This window comes from Nelumbo lutea, chromosome 1 (assembly GCF_056320005.1).
Source record: "Nelumbo lutea isolate HS-2025 chromosome 1, American lotus-T2T, whole genome shotgun sequence".
Lineage (NCBI taxonomy): Eukaryota > Viridiplantae > Streptophyta > Magnoliopsida > Proteales > Nelumbonaceae > Nelumbo > Nelumbo lutea.
Window position 1 is genome coordinate 16,075,270 of NC_142684.1, and position 16,069 is coordinate 16,091,338.

Sequence of the window (16,069 nt, forward strand, 5' to 3'; positions counted from 1 at the left end):
CACAGGAATAAAGGTTAGGAACAAATTTTCTTTCTTCCTCTTCCCGTGTTTCTTCGATGTATGCTTGTTGATACCATTGTATGGATTGCCGGTTCTTTCTTAGTTAAACTTATTTTGAAATTTGCAGATTCTAAATCACTCCTCTATGACCTCTGTCTTTGTTTTTTAAACGTTAGTAGTTTGTTAAAATGTTATCATTTGCAAGCAACAAGTGTTTAATGGTTAATTTGTACGAGCTTATGTAGAGGAACACTTGGCATTATAAAGCAATGGAGTCTGCAAATTTGTAGAAATTTATGAGAAATCTATGACAAACTCATGGACTATGCATTGATTTCTTGAAATCAAATTTTCTCATTTTGGGATGTAATTTTCAAGATGTTAAGCCTCAAACTTATAAGTTGGTAGTAACAATAGCTAATCATGTTCTCTGTTTTGCGTGATTAATGCATATAAAAATTATATTTATTGTTCATCAAATTCTTCTTACTTGGAGATCTTGTGCATATAATACCTTTCCCGAGCTTAACTCCCACGTTAAGAGGCTTTCCATCTTTGGTATTTCCAATTCCATCTTTTGGGTTTGGGTTTATATCTCCCGATAATTTATGAATTACAGATCTATTGCACGCTGCCATTAGAGAAATTAAAGTGAACCTCACCGATAGAGAGACAAGGGAGTTAAGGATGAAAGAAGAAGAAGATGATGTAGTCTAATCCTTTGAATTAAAATAGTTTTCGATGATCTATGAAAGATAAAAGATTGAGAGAATTTGAAGTTGCACTTCTTGCTCCTCATGAAGGTAATTAAGCATTGCAGAGTGCTACTTACTACTCGCAATGAAGACATAGCTAGGTGGAATTCCCTTTTGAAGCACAAATTAATGTTGTGGATACTAAAAGATTATTGCAAGACTTGGAAGAGAAGATTGCTGGTAACTACAATGGATAGTTGTTTGCTATAGTGCCTATATATTGGGAGGCCTTTTGTTCAGGAAAAGGAAGACAGTTGATGAATGGTCTATAATTCATGATGCATGGTGTCTATAGTTATCTAAGTAATTGCAAAGAAATATTAGCATTGAGTTATATAAAAATATTTGACTTGAAAGGTTGAACTATTGGTAATTGGTGTACCAACAAACAAGAAAATAATTTGGCTTTTGGATTAGTTCTAAATGTTGTGTCTGTATTTCACTCCCATCATTAATAACTTTTTACATTTTCATTTTTATAATTTTATTATTTAATTATGAAATCAAGAGTTGGAACATTTGACCCAAAAGGTTCAACTGTTGACCCACCACCAAATAGGAAAGCAAATTAGTTTCATTTATAGGCTGGTTTTAAATTTTGAATTTTCTTCTCATCATCAATAAAACAATTATTGTTAACTTACACTTATTTTTCCTTAATATCATTAAAATAAAATATTACTGAGTTTTTGTACGTTGTTATTTTATGCTTTTATCTTTTTTTAATTTTTATTATTTAATTCTAACATCAAGTATTGACAAATTTTACCCAAAAGAATAAACTATTGACCTATTAAACACTAACAAAAAAAAGTAGAATATCGAATTTTCCCATCACTATTCCTCAAATTTTCAAAATAAAACCCAACTGATGAAAATCTTCAAGAACTAAAAGGATGAAAAGGAACTACTTTCCTCTTTCAATCTTGGTCTGAAGGGAAAAGACTAGTGCAGAAATAACAAGGGTACCCCTTCTCAAAGACTCATGTGAGCCTATAAAAGAAGAATCAATAAGTCAAATGACAATTATCATGTACAGAGCTACTTCCCTAAGAATACACATGCTTGCTTGTGAAACGGGGTCTAGGTAATTATAACTTTATCATAATTAAAATAAAATATTGTTTTAAAGTACCCCCTAAGGCAAGGGTAGAGCAAGTCAATTATCAGGAAACTTAAGGGTACCTTAAGACAATATGTAAATAGTAAGGGTAGAGTTAGTCAATTTCTTAAACCATAGAGGTACTTTAAGAAATTTTCCGATTAAAAAATATGGATATTTTAGTCAAGCACAAAGATCAAATTATAAAGGACCAATTAACACCTGTATCACTACTATATTCTCCTCTTGTATAGATTTAGTTCACTTTGCAAATATCATTGTCATGGGACCTCCCAAACCTCATAATCTTTTCTATAAGAAATGAATGCAATGACAATAAATGTGAAGGTTGTGTGTGCTAATGATGAATATACTAGAATAGAATGCAATCAAATAAATAGTAATAAACAATAAAGTAAAGAGTGCAAAAAAGTAAAGCACACAAAACTTTTTAAAGAGGTTTAGCCTATCCCAGCCTACATCCTCTACTTAGGACCCTCTTGAGATTTTCACTAAACCAAACCAACTACACTTCTTAGGTGTCGGTCAAACCTTTACAAACTAGCCGGACTTCTAGGTCTCTGCTATACTTGGATAGACTTTCTTAGTGCTATCCCTACCAATATTGGTGTTCAACTCTTGGAACACCTACAAATTACAAATGATATAACAATGAAAGCACAAAAGTAAACACAATGCCTCTTAGTAGGTAGATATGAAATAGACACAAAGCAAACTAATATCATAGGCAAGAGATTGCATGAAAATATAACATAACCACTTTCAAGAGATTCTCAAAGTTTGGTGAGAAACATATAAGCCACTGATGTAGGGATATTTGGTGGGCCTCAAATTGCACCATGTGACGTCAGCCAGGTCAAATCCTGGCCGCACATCACCAATAGCTTCCAACCACTCCCGAGGAAAAGTTAGCTATAAAAAGGAGCACTCACTTCAAGGTAAGGATCCTAACTACTATCCTTGGCTATTAAGGACTAGGCTCTGAGCTCTCATCTCTTGCCTGGTCCGACCCCTCTTTAAGCACCTGGCTAACTTTATTGTCGGAGTTTTTGCCTCTAGGATAACACCCAAGGCCTCTGACATGTGCTCTTCTCTTGTTTACAGATCAGACCTGTCAACTTCAAACACTAGAGAAATTACATTGTCGCCTTCGGTCCCTTATTTGGCAACAACAACCACAAAGGCTATTCATCTTTTCTCACTCTAACAAATTAATCTCAAAGAACTCTTTTTCTCTTGAAAACCCTTGCCTATAGAAATTATCTCAATATAGTAGATGTATAAACTAATCAAGTTCTTGCTTCCTTTTAGTCCACTACATTATTTTATAGATGTTTAGACCTATTGACATTGGAGAGCCATTGGGTTGGCTTCAAGCCATTTTTGACAATATTTATATTTCAATCGAAATGAATAGAGGCTTACCAAAAGAAGAAACTAGTCGTTCAGCCTTTAAATGGTCAAATCTTATTGTAAGCAGTTGACTAATAACCTTTGTTGGTCGACTATGACTAGTAACCTCATGAACAGTACCACACATGTTTCATGTTTCGGTTGTTAAATGTAATTTATTTATCAAAAGTCTATAGTCGACTCATGAATAGAAACAGCTTATTTCATGCCTCAGCTATCAAAGGTAATCAGCTCATCATTATTGAGTAATTGACTCCTTGTTCAAAACCTTAAATAATTCTATTCTAAAGGTCTAGAAATTTTTATCTTCGGCTTCCAAACCAAGGTTAAACATTGTTGAAGTCCAACAATACCTAAGAACCAAACCTAACAATTATTCTCTAAGGTTCAGTTAACTAGGTTTGGTCTTGATTGGGCTTATAGTGTGCATCCCAGCAGATGATTTACATCAAATCCTAGACACAATGTGGACTTTAATAGACTTGAATGATCTTCTTTTAGCTCATTGTATCCTATGCTTTCTTTTTAGAGAGATTTATTAATGTTTGACAGTTTCCCAATGCTTTCATTTATTTGTTATCATCAAAACAAATAGGCCCAACAAGGGGTAAGGAGAGATAGAGACATTAATGATAGAGAAAGAAGACATGATTACTGTTGAGGTAAGAAGATAAGGTTTTAGCATGTGTGTGTGTGTGTGAGAGAGAGAGAGAGAGATGGGAAAATAGAAGGAGACATCAAGTCAAACGAAGAAAAAAGGATGGGTAGATATAGAAACATTAATGGTAGAGAAGGCCAGGAAGATAGAGTTGTTGGTGAGTTAGGAAGATATATTGGGTTTCAACTAAGGGGGAGAGAGAGAGATGAGGAGAGATAGACATTAGTAGTAGAGAACTAAGATAGAATACTAGTGAGGTAGGAATATAGGGTTTATTCATGGGGAGGTAGAGAGACAAAGAGTGATTCAAGATGGGAATCAAAGAGGGAAACAACGAAACAAAGTGAGAAAAAAAAAGGGTAGAGGGAGATAGAGACACTAGTTGTAAAGAAGGAAGATATTACTCAGATAGGAAACTAGGGTTAGCATGGGGAGAGAGAGAGAGAGAGGACACATCAAGTTGAAGGAAGAAAAAAGGGTGGGGAGATATAAAAACACTAAGGCTATGTTTGGATTGAAGGAAAATGAAGGGAAAGGAAAGGAAAGGTAGAGAAACCGTTACAAACCTTATATAGGTTTCCTTGTCTTTCCCTTCCTTTCCCTACCATTTCCTTCAAACCAAACATAGCCTAATGGTAGAGAGGGAAGATAGAGTTGCTGGTGAGGTTGCTAGGAAGATATATTGGGTTTCAACTAAAGAGGGGGGAACGAGAGTTCTTTAAGATGGGAAAAGAGTGGGAGACAAAAACTAAGAAGGAGAAAGGGGATTGAGAGAGATGCGAACAGAAATGGAGACATCGAGTCCAAAGAAGAAAAAAAGGATGAGGAGATATAGAAACACTTATGGCAGAGAAGGAACATAGAGTCATTGGTGAGGTAGGAAGATATATTAGGATTGCAAATTTCCAAGCCAAATCAGGCCTGACTAGACTTGCACATATTTATATTTAAATTATTTATACATATGTACATATCTATATATAATGTATAAAGCAATTATTGTGCATATATTATATGAAATGCATGGTTTTATTTTGTTTTGGATTTTACTTTGTTTTGGACTAGAATAAATGCATGGGAGTGCAAATTTTATTTGGACTAGAATAAATGCATGGGAGTGCAAATTAAATTAATGCAAATACTGGTTTAATTTTGTTTTGGATTTTACTTTGTTTTGTTTTAGGTCTTAATTTACTTGATTTGTACTGAAACCATAATTTGCGCTGAAACCATTTCTACATAATTTGCGCTGTAAATTAATGCAAATTAAATTACTTGATTTGTTTTAGGTCTTATAAATACATAATTTGCGCTGAAACCATTTCTACTACCATGAGCCTTGGGCTCAATTTGGAAGGAGTACAAATGTAAATATGCAGAGTAGAAGAGAGCGACACGATACAGGCCAGCATCAACTATTCAACTTACCCTTCTTCACTGGTATGAAAATAAGCCTTGCTGAGAATGCATGGAAAGCCACGTACTCTAACAGTGAAAATGATAGAGATGGAAAATGTATATAAGATCACCATGAGAACCACTTGATTGGAATGTTGCTTTTAGGGCATTGACAAAACGAGCTAGGCTCTGCAGCCTGCATCGTAAGGAGTAAGGAACATGCCCTGACAAAAAGAACTACTGGATTGAACTGAATCTTTATTCTGTAGCAGCTACAAGAAAATAAGATTCTAAACTAGCTAGTGCCGCTTTACAGGACAGGATCTGTCTTATCAATTTTCCTTTCCACAGAATGTATTCCACTCAAGTGATTCTTATGGACTGCAATTTTTGTTGCTGAGCTCTAACTGATCATCCTATCTGTTTGTTTCTGATCTAAAAAGGCTCAGATGATAGACACTATGGTAACCCATTGTCATCACCGTGATTCCAACAACAAAACAGTAGTGTATATTTCATTTATAATATGTTTGATGAAAATCTTACAATCCAATGCCAAGCGTCTAGGAAATGTGTCTGTGTAAAACTTTCGAACACCTTATACTCACAGAATATGAAATTTAATTTTTCCCAGCTGGGAGATGACATTGCCGTGCCAGTGATTTAATTGCTTATGCCTTCTTCACATGTGTCAGATGGTTCCGGCGGATCAACGGTACGAGTGCAAAAGAGGCAACATCAACATACATAAATCAGAAAACAGAAAGGTATAAAAGCATAAAAGCCTTGTATTTAAATTATTGATTAATTACTTGTTTACCAAAGTAATATGCCTGATAATGCCTGCTACATCTACATCTAGCTGTGGGATTCAACTTGAGAACAATATAACCTATAGATCTACAAATATGTGGGATTCAACCTGCTAGATCTACAAATCTACAGTACCCTAGTCGAGTTGAGAACAACATAACCTATAGATGAGAAGAATACAGTTTCCATTGGATTGGATTTGATCCAACTAATATGAGTCCATTATGGATTGGTTGATCAGCCCCGAACCAATTCAATAAATACATTGGATTGATCATTTTGGACCAGTCCAATTCAATGTCTCTGGTGCATTGATACCTGTATTGTTATTAAGTCTAGACTGATAGAAATCATCATTTTATCGGTCCGTCCAATCTTTCTAAATTAATTTTGATTTGGATGGAATTCAAATCAAAACTGGTCCATTGACATTTCTAATTTCTACTATTAAAAAAATATATTAATTATCTCTATTGTTGTTGTTGTTATTGATGATGATGATGCAGGATCGGACGTGCGTGGTTATAATTGTTGGAATAAGATGGCAACTTGGTGAATGAATCTCACATATATACTATCGAGTGTCAAATGTGTGGATTGTTATAGGTATTGGTTTACTATTTGCATAACTAAAACCTTGTTATAATATATGTTCTTGGATGTATGTTATATGAATTACAAGGTAAAAGCATTTGTTGGATTTAGAAAAATATACTCTTCGATTTAAATGGAATTAACGATGCTATGGCTACTAGGTAAACAGACTATATAGAGATTTAACAATATTTAAAGTAGATGATGCATGGTAGCTTATGTATGAGAAAATTTGTAGTGCGCTTGACCGCTATTTTGCTTTGAAACATCATCATCATGGAGAGTGGTTGAGCTCAATTATATTTCTATGCTTCCATTCAACAAACCCATTCTCCACGGTAAAACACTTGCTTTTACATGCCATGTTCATTCAACATATGTTACAAATTTACGAATCCAATCTTTACCGCCACCACATTGTGTTCAAATCATATGATCAAAATGATTAAAATTCTCAAAAAAAAAAAAAAAAAAAAAAAAACCTAGCACACATGGGATATTGTAATAAAATGGGAATGACCCATTCAAATAAAAAAAAAAAAAAAAAAGCTAAAAAATAAAATAAAATGGGGAGGTTTTCTTTCATGCTCTTTGATCATGTGCTTTAGTCGCATATCTTTATGTTTTTGGTTATGCTTGAGTTCCCATGTGGGCCCCACTTATTGGACTCAGGAGGGGTGCCTAACCCCTTCCCTCTCCCATCTGAGTCTTATCCGAATTGGATAATCGGGTAAACATGCTTTTGAAAATCATTCTCGAAGGACCCATCACCTCCAATCACTTAACTAATGTGTGTCAACTCCATTTCAACCGAAGTGAGCCATTTTTCTGACGCTCACAAGTGTATAACATTAGAAGGCAACCAATACTTCCCTCGAAAATAGTAAACCAATTTTGAATCAATTTCTTACGAGTTCTTTTAACAAATTGGTTTTATCTATACTACTTTAAAAAGTACCGATAAGCAATAGCCTCAAGAATATTTCTGAAATTTTTTGAGGACAAAATTTACCCTTTTTGTATTTAAATTTATTGATAAAAATGTGGGCAAATTGGGTAATCTAATATTGCTATTAAATGTGTTGAAAATATGCAATTTTAACATTTTTAATGCATTCAATTCTCTCTCATTAAACCCAACATTTAAGGTATTAATTTGCATACACCTTCATTAAATCATATATTTAAGGCATTTTGTTTCTTCTTGTCATTAAATATTATAATTAAATCCATACATAATAAATTAATAATTCCAATAACATAAAACTTAAACTTCTAAAATCTACCTGAAAAAAAATATATTGTTTTCATCTAAGTGGTGGCAAGAAATTAAACCATTTTGGGTCAAATGGGCCAATCCATGCAGCCAAAGTGAAATAGTATATAGTTATGTTTTACATATAATATATGTATTATGTTGCATTCATTTATGTTTTTTAATTCAGTTTTAATTTTTTTTATTTATAAAAAATATTAAAATTGCAATTTGGGGCCTAAAAAGGGATTTTCTTGTGAAAATAGCAAGGTAAGACACCTAATCCCCTTAAGCATATAGGTCTTGAAAAGTTACATAAAATAAGAAAAAAAGATCACCCAAAACGGATATCAGAGTGCAAAGTTATGGCCTCCAAAATTTTGCACATAATTAAGTGGGCAACCTGCAACCTAGTGACTAGGTCGAAGGGGCCAATGGTTGAATTGCCCGGTTTAGATAGTTTTTGATGAAAAGGGAGAGCCTCAACAGAACTAGATCCAAAATCAAGGCCGAGTGATGGTTCAAATAGTTCAATCAGTCGGGTCAACGACGAGTCGAAAACACTAATGATAAATAAGAAATATTTTTAGTAATGATGGAATGGAATATAAAATTTCAAACCAATTGGAGATAAAACTATTTTCCTATTCTATCTTATTAAATCCCATATAAGTTATATTATCTTATTAAATCTTATATTTAAGATCTACTTTTTACCAATCAACTGGTATAAAAAATGTGGTAGTCAATCAGATGTTATTTATCAAAATTCATAGGTGGGTTTTGATTGGTCAAAACTGTTTCCTGTACCATGTCTTTCAAGCATCATAGATTTTAATATATTAATTATGTTAAAGAAAATTTAAGTGTGATAAGAAAAAATTATTTATATAATGTATATGGAGTATATAATTTAAAATTGATCCATGATGTCATAATTAAAAAATAGATATTTAAAAAAGATGTAACTCATGATGTCATAATTAAAAAATAGATATTTAAAAAAGATGTAACACAAAATATAAAAATTATAGAATTTTGTCAAAAAACATTTAGGAACATTTCTAATGTTTTATGTTCATCACATTAAATAAAAATAATTGTTAAAATAATTTTTTTTTATTTATGATAGAAATGGAATACGAAATTTATTAATAATAATAATAATAATAATATTAATAATATTAATAATAATTGTTATTGTAATTTATATTTTCCACTGTAATGCATGTACACATTTACTACAAGTATTAAATTTATTTTTAGTCATATTATTACTTTTGTTAATTTTCAATTACTATCTTAACTATGATATATCTAAAACTCAAGTAATTAATATGAAAAAAATATCTTAAGTGCAACACACATACTTAACAACTAATAATCTAAAATGTAAGGGTACTCACTTAAGATGTTATATGAGTCGAAGGAAAACATAATTCTCAGACAATAAAGTTGTGGATGACACTAGTGTAACCTCGTAAGGATAATATACGAATTTGGCCAAACTCAATCACAAGCTTTTTCTTATTCCTCTTCTTATAGCGAAGGAATGCGGTTATAATTATAGAACGGGATTAAATGACTTTATGTGGGATTAAATTAAAGTCGGGACTGATAACTAACAATAACCTGAAATGGACAACCTCTTAACTAACTATAGAGATTACTTGGAGAAAATCAAAACAAAAACATATACCCTTCGTGTTTAGTGGATATGATTAATTGAGCAAGTGTCTAATGGTCTATGACTCCATTAACAAATTTGAAAGAATATGGGTTTACTACGTTTATATTGAAAGAATGTCAATTATAAGAGAGGTAACTTACATCAGTAATTAATGAGGAAAATTAAAAAGGGAGAGAACGAATAAAATACAAATAGAAAGAAATGTGTACAAGTAATAAAAATAAATCTTTCTATTCTAGAGTGGCATTAGAATCGGCAGGATGATTGGCTTCAGCTTCCTTAATGGACTCAGCCATAGAAGGAAGGGAATCTTCTTTCTTTGGTTGCACTTCATGCATGGGCGCATGTATGCCATTGGTGCCAATTCTTATAACAAAAACAATTGTTAGTGGAGAGCATGGGTCGGTTCGGTTCAGCTCTACGACAGAACCTAGAATCTATCTTATAAGGGTTGGTTTTACGGTTCTGCAAAATGTTGGTTTCAAGGCCAGTTCTGGTCTTGGTGATTTTGGGGTCGGTTTTAGGGTCTATCCCTGGAACTTGTTATTTGTTTACTCTCTCATCAAAAAAGCATGTTTTTTAAAAACTTGATTTTTAATATATATATTATTTTTTATTGATTAAATTGAGTACGTTAATATGCAGATTATCATTATATGGCTCAAAACTTATAATTTAAATTTTGTAAATATTACTTTTACATTAACTATCATACACATTCAAATATTAGCATGAAAACAAATGATCAAATCATTTAAGTTACTCAATGGTCAAATGAGACAATGGCCTTTGTAACCATTACTTGTTGGATTCAAATTTTCACATCTCCAAAAGTATTTTGGGGTTTATTTCAAGGCAAATTCAATTCTAAGACAGATTCCACCAAGATCAACCAAAGCCAGTTCATCAAATCGATTCGGGCAGAGTAAATGCTTAGACCCTAGAATGACTGGCCTGGGTGGGGTCAGTTCATCAAATTGATTAGATTCTAAGAATTTAGAACAAAACCTTACCCTGTCACAAGTCGTGTAGGATCGGTTCAATGCCTTTAAATTGGTACCCATTTTCTCACCCCTCACCCCTAGCAATTATATGTCTAACTGGATGCAGGTGTTATAAATGAGCTTAAGTCATCAAGCTATAATAGTTCGGAACTTAAAATTGAAAACTTATGCAACAATTGTATCTCTAAATGGATGCAGGTGTTATAAATGAGCTTACAGTCTTCAAACTAATAACAGTACGGAACTTAAATTTGAAAACTTATTCAGCCGGTTTTAAGGAAATAATTGATGATTCTATGGAAAGTGCCTACCTTGTGATAATGCAAATAAATGAGTAAATTTGACTAACACTAAAAAAAAGTAATGACTTGGGTTTTGTAAAAAAAAAATAAGTGATTATACAATTACTATGGCCAATCCTACTAGATTATTTAAAAAAAGAAAATTAAAAGAAAAATGTGAATAAGGAAATATAAGAAAGAAAAAGGATAATTTAAATAACCAACATACGATTAAATAAGAAATTAGAAAGCATAAGAGGGAGAGAATTGTGTTGGAATTTAATCCGAATTCATAGATCAGTACCATTCCCCCCAAACTGAATTAAATCCTTTTGACAATTTCTTGTAGTGGAAGTTAAAGGCTTTGTCAATTAGATTCGGTAATTAATCAAGATAATGCACTTAAACCAACCAAACTGCTAAACAAATAAACAAATTAAATATAATAGCAAGAGTCGTAAGGATTAATAGTCATAAATGAAGCAGAATAATAAATAACAAACAGTACTGCTAACAAGATGACAGCAGTTGATAAATGAATAGTTGGACAGCTACTGGTACATATGAATATAATCCACAAATGTGAGTAATCTCCATTCATTTATATTTGACGGATGGCCTTCAAAAGGACATATGCAATACTCATTTTGGAGTCTTCAAACACTTTGATTCCACATGATTGTATTTTGGAGAACATGGGAAGACAAATGAGTTCACATTTGCGTCCCATAAGGGTGCACCCCACAATGTTTCACAGCACATCTCCGCAGTGTATTGGAAATATCTTCGATGTTATACTAGAAATGATTATATCATCAACTGGAGATGTTCTCAATACACGATGCACAATGAGAATGTGCTGCGAAATATTGTGGGGCGCAGATCTGAACTCAAGACAAATAAAGGCATTGTTAGAATAGAAAATGAGTGGATTTATCTTATATGCAACTCATGTTTGATGACATGAAAGATTGATCTCATCAAGCTCTTCAATACCAATTGTTTCATTTTCCCCTCATGGAAAGCACAAATCATACACCATTGATGTTGTTACCACAGTTAATGTTGAGATTTATATAAGAGCCATTAAAATCATAAATAATGTATCATATTCCCCAATGCAAGGCTGTAAAGGCTGTTCCAATGGGTCTTGCATTGCACTGATTGAAGCTGATTTCATTCCACACAACCTGGACAGACTAGATTCCACACAACCTGGACAGACTAGATTCAACACAAAGGGAGGGGATTAGATAATTATATCAAAGTATGGGTATTATAATATATATAGGTCAATACAAATACAACGTATGTGATTGGTTCAGTTTATGTTTATTGAATAAATGTTTGTACTCTATTTGATGATAAAACCGAAAAATGCAATAATTACAACCATTTATATCGATTATGCGCCACCAGACTCCACATCAGTGTAACATTTAAAAAACATCCAACTGTTTGTGGAAGTTTTGAAAAATAACCACAAATGACTGGCATGCACAATAATTAAAGTTGACTTTTTTTCATTTCCAATACATGCAAAAGAGCAAGAGAGAGAAAATGCTAAAGTGATACTTATGTGGCACTATCAATAAACCTAAATGGAATCAAACACCCTCAACATGATTAATTAATCATGTCGAGTTTTTAAATACAAACATGGCATGTTTATTATACGTATAATACGACACAGCCCATGTAATCCAGAATAACATATTTAACATGTTTAGTTCTATATATATTAAACGATACATATAACCCGAATTAATATGAAATCAACATGATAAATCTATTTAAATTAAACACTAAATAGATTTAAATAGTAAAATAAACATTGAATAATCTATTATCTAAACAAAATTATAAAGGCCATTCAATGCCATTCTTACCTATCACAATAGTATTTCGTATATATATATATATTAATGGTATTAAATGGATGGTTTGGGAAGGTAGGATCGTTAGTATGGTGTTCACATGTCTTATAAAATATTGCTTATCTAAAGGGGTCACTTCAATAATTCATGGACCAACACGAATTAATGATATTAATAGTATGGACCACTTCACTAACTTTAGCTCAGCCCCCTGTCAATGAGTTTTTAGTATTCAAACTCACCCCTTCCCTTAATTTGCATGACAAAAATACCCCTTTCTGAGGTTATATTGATAGCAAGAACTTCATCTGAAACTGCAGAGTTTCTAATATTTCATGGATTCGTACATGTCCACTCATCCAAATCAAAGCCTAATCCTCAAAATCTCACTATAGATTGTTGCAAATTCAAAGTTCATAAACCAAAAGCAAATAAACTTTTTCTAGTCCCCACGTAACTGAAAAAAGTGATTCTTGATCAACGGTAACCAAAATCCATTGACTAACTTTCCACACTCTCCAAATCCAAAAAAAAAGAACACCCGCAAAGAGAATACACTACACAACGGATATTATCATAGTGTGAAACGAGAATTTTCATCGCATTTGATGAATCCTTGAAAAGATATTGCAAGGGGCTCATTTCCTCATCTTTTCTAGGCAAGAAATACTGCCACTATATAGCAAGGCCATGACCAGGAAATTAACGAGTCCTTTGTGTCTTGCTAGGTAGTGGAGAGGAAAGGGGAGAAAGAGGGAAAAGAGGGAGGGGAAAAGAAGAAGGGGAAGGGGGAGAGAGCTAGGGAATCTCTGATTCTGGTTCAGTTGTTGAGGGGGGGAGAGGGGAAGAAGACGATGAACAGTACTTCTAATTGTATATTGGAAATTTATTAAAACCTTTTATTTGCTGACAATGGAATTCTCTAGAGATTTTAAAAAGTTATGGTAGATTTAAGACAAATGCAAAAAAGTCATGGTAAGTTATAGATCATAACCCTTTTATCTGTAGTTAAATTTTCAATCGATTATATTATTAATTAATTTTTTTTATAAAAGGACCCAATGCTTTCTTCCAATTGTATACACAACGAAGGAAAGCCACTGCAGTTTCTTTGAGTTTAATTAATCCAGCTCTTAGAGTCACTCACCATTCTCATATGGAGGTCTGGTTCATCTTGTTCACCTCTCTCTGTATCTGTGCAACCCTGAAATTTCTCCTGGACCACTGCTCACTCACCTCAGATAAGCATAAAAAACTCCCACCAGGCCCCTCTACGTTGCCTATCATATGCAACATCTTATGGAATCGGAAATCTCTTTCAGAAATCGAATGCATTCTTCGCGACATGCACACCAAGTACGGCTCCATCATCAGGTTCAACTTCGGTTTTCACCAAGCCATCTCCATCACCACCCATGAACTTGCCCATAAAGCCCTCATCCAGCATGGCGCCATCTTTGCTGATCGTCCTTCAGCTCTAGACCCCAACAGTTTCATCACCACCAACCGATACAGCATTAGCTCCGCCTCATGCGGCCTACTCTGGCGCCTCTTCCGTCGGAATCTCACCTCTGGGATTCTTCATGCTTCACGAGTTAAGTCATACGGACACACCCGTAAACGGGTCTTGCAGATACTGATCAACAGGCTCAAGGAGCAAGCCAAATCCAATGAAAGCGTTTGTGTAGTAGATTACTTCCAGTACGCAATGTTTTGCTTATTGGTACATATGTGTTTTGGAGAGAAACTCAATGAGGAGATTATCAGAGACATCGTAACCATTCAGAGGAAGCTTTTGACCAGTTTTGGCCAATTCAACATGCTTGCTTTGGTGCCCATATTGGGAAAGATCATATTTCGAAAGAAAAGGAACAAGCTCTATGAGCTACGACGTAATCAGTTAAATGTTCTCATTCCTCTAATTCGAGCACGAAAAGAACACGAGAAGAAGATGCAATGCCAGGAAGGAGAGGGTGACATGGTCGTCTGCTACGTCGATACGTTGCTCAATCTTCGACTCCCCAATGGAGGAAGGAAGCTCACCGAGGAGGAGATAGTGCCTCTGTGCTCAGAGTTTCTCAACGCAGGCACCGACACAACGTCCACCGCAATGCAGTGGATCATGGCAAACCTGGTGAAGTATCCATGCATCCAAGCAAAGCTGCTCTCAGAGATCGAAGGGGTGGTGGGGCCCGGAGAAGAAATCAAAGAGGACGATCTGAAGAACATGCCATATCTCAGGGCAGTGGTGTTGGAGGGTCTGAGAAGACACCCACCGTCGCACTTCTTGATCCCACACACAGTCACAGAGGATATCACCATAGATGGGCGTCTTGTACCAAAGAATGCGATAGTGAGTTTCACGATAACAGATATGGGGTGGGACCCAAAAGTTTGGGAGGACCCCATGGAGTTCAAGCCGGAGAGGTTCTTGACAGGTGATGATGGATTAGAACAGAAAGTGTTTGATATAACCGGAAGTAGAGAGATTAAGATGATGCCATTTGGGGCAGGGAGGAGGATCTGCCCTGGTCTTTCTGTGGCTTTGCTTCATCTGGAGTACTTTGTGGCCAATTTGGTTAAAGAGTTTGAGTGGACAACCAAGGACGGAGATGAGGTAGACTTGACAGAGAAACAGGTGTTCACTGTCGTGATGAAGAATCCTCTGAGGGTTCACTTATCGCCTAGGAATATAGGTTAAACATGTTATGGTATGCTGGGTTTCTTTTTATGAAATAATATATACAAGTCTCTCAGAAGCCAAGTTTGTTCCTAGATCTTAGGTAAGTTGTCTCTAGGAGTAGAAGTTGGGTTGAGGCTTGTTTGTGGGTTGCTTGAGTTTTTTTGGGGAGGTTTGTCTTCTTTTGGGCCAGGGCAGAAGTTTGTTTTACTTGGAGAGTTTTAATTGTTGTTTAGATTATGTTCAGTTGCAGTTGCATTAATACAAATGCATGGGAGTATAAATGAAAATAATGCAAATTTTGGTTTAATTTTATTTTGAATTTTACTTTAAATCATTTGCTTTATTATAGTTTTGCATCAGTGCAAATAAATTCGCATTGCAACCAATCACAGCCCTAGGTTTCAGTTGAGTTTTCTTTAGTTTTTGGTATCGGGTCCTGAGCTCTGGGTAACCCCCAACCCAGGTGCAGCCGGGATTCAACCCAAAGCTTTTATCTATTACAATCAGTCGATTAGCACCTTGCAA

General features: G+C 34.4%; 1 pseudogene; it reads left to right on the top strand.

Annotated features, from left to right (window-relative positions):
• The first annotated feature begins 14,017 nt into the window (after positions 1 to 14,017).
• On the top strand, positions 14,018 to 15,706 carry LOC148873690 (cytochrome P450 89A2 pseudogene; annotated as a pseudogene).
• Positions 15,707 to 16,069: the final 363 nt, after the last annotated feature.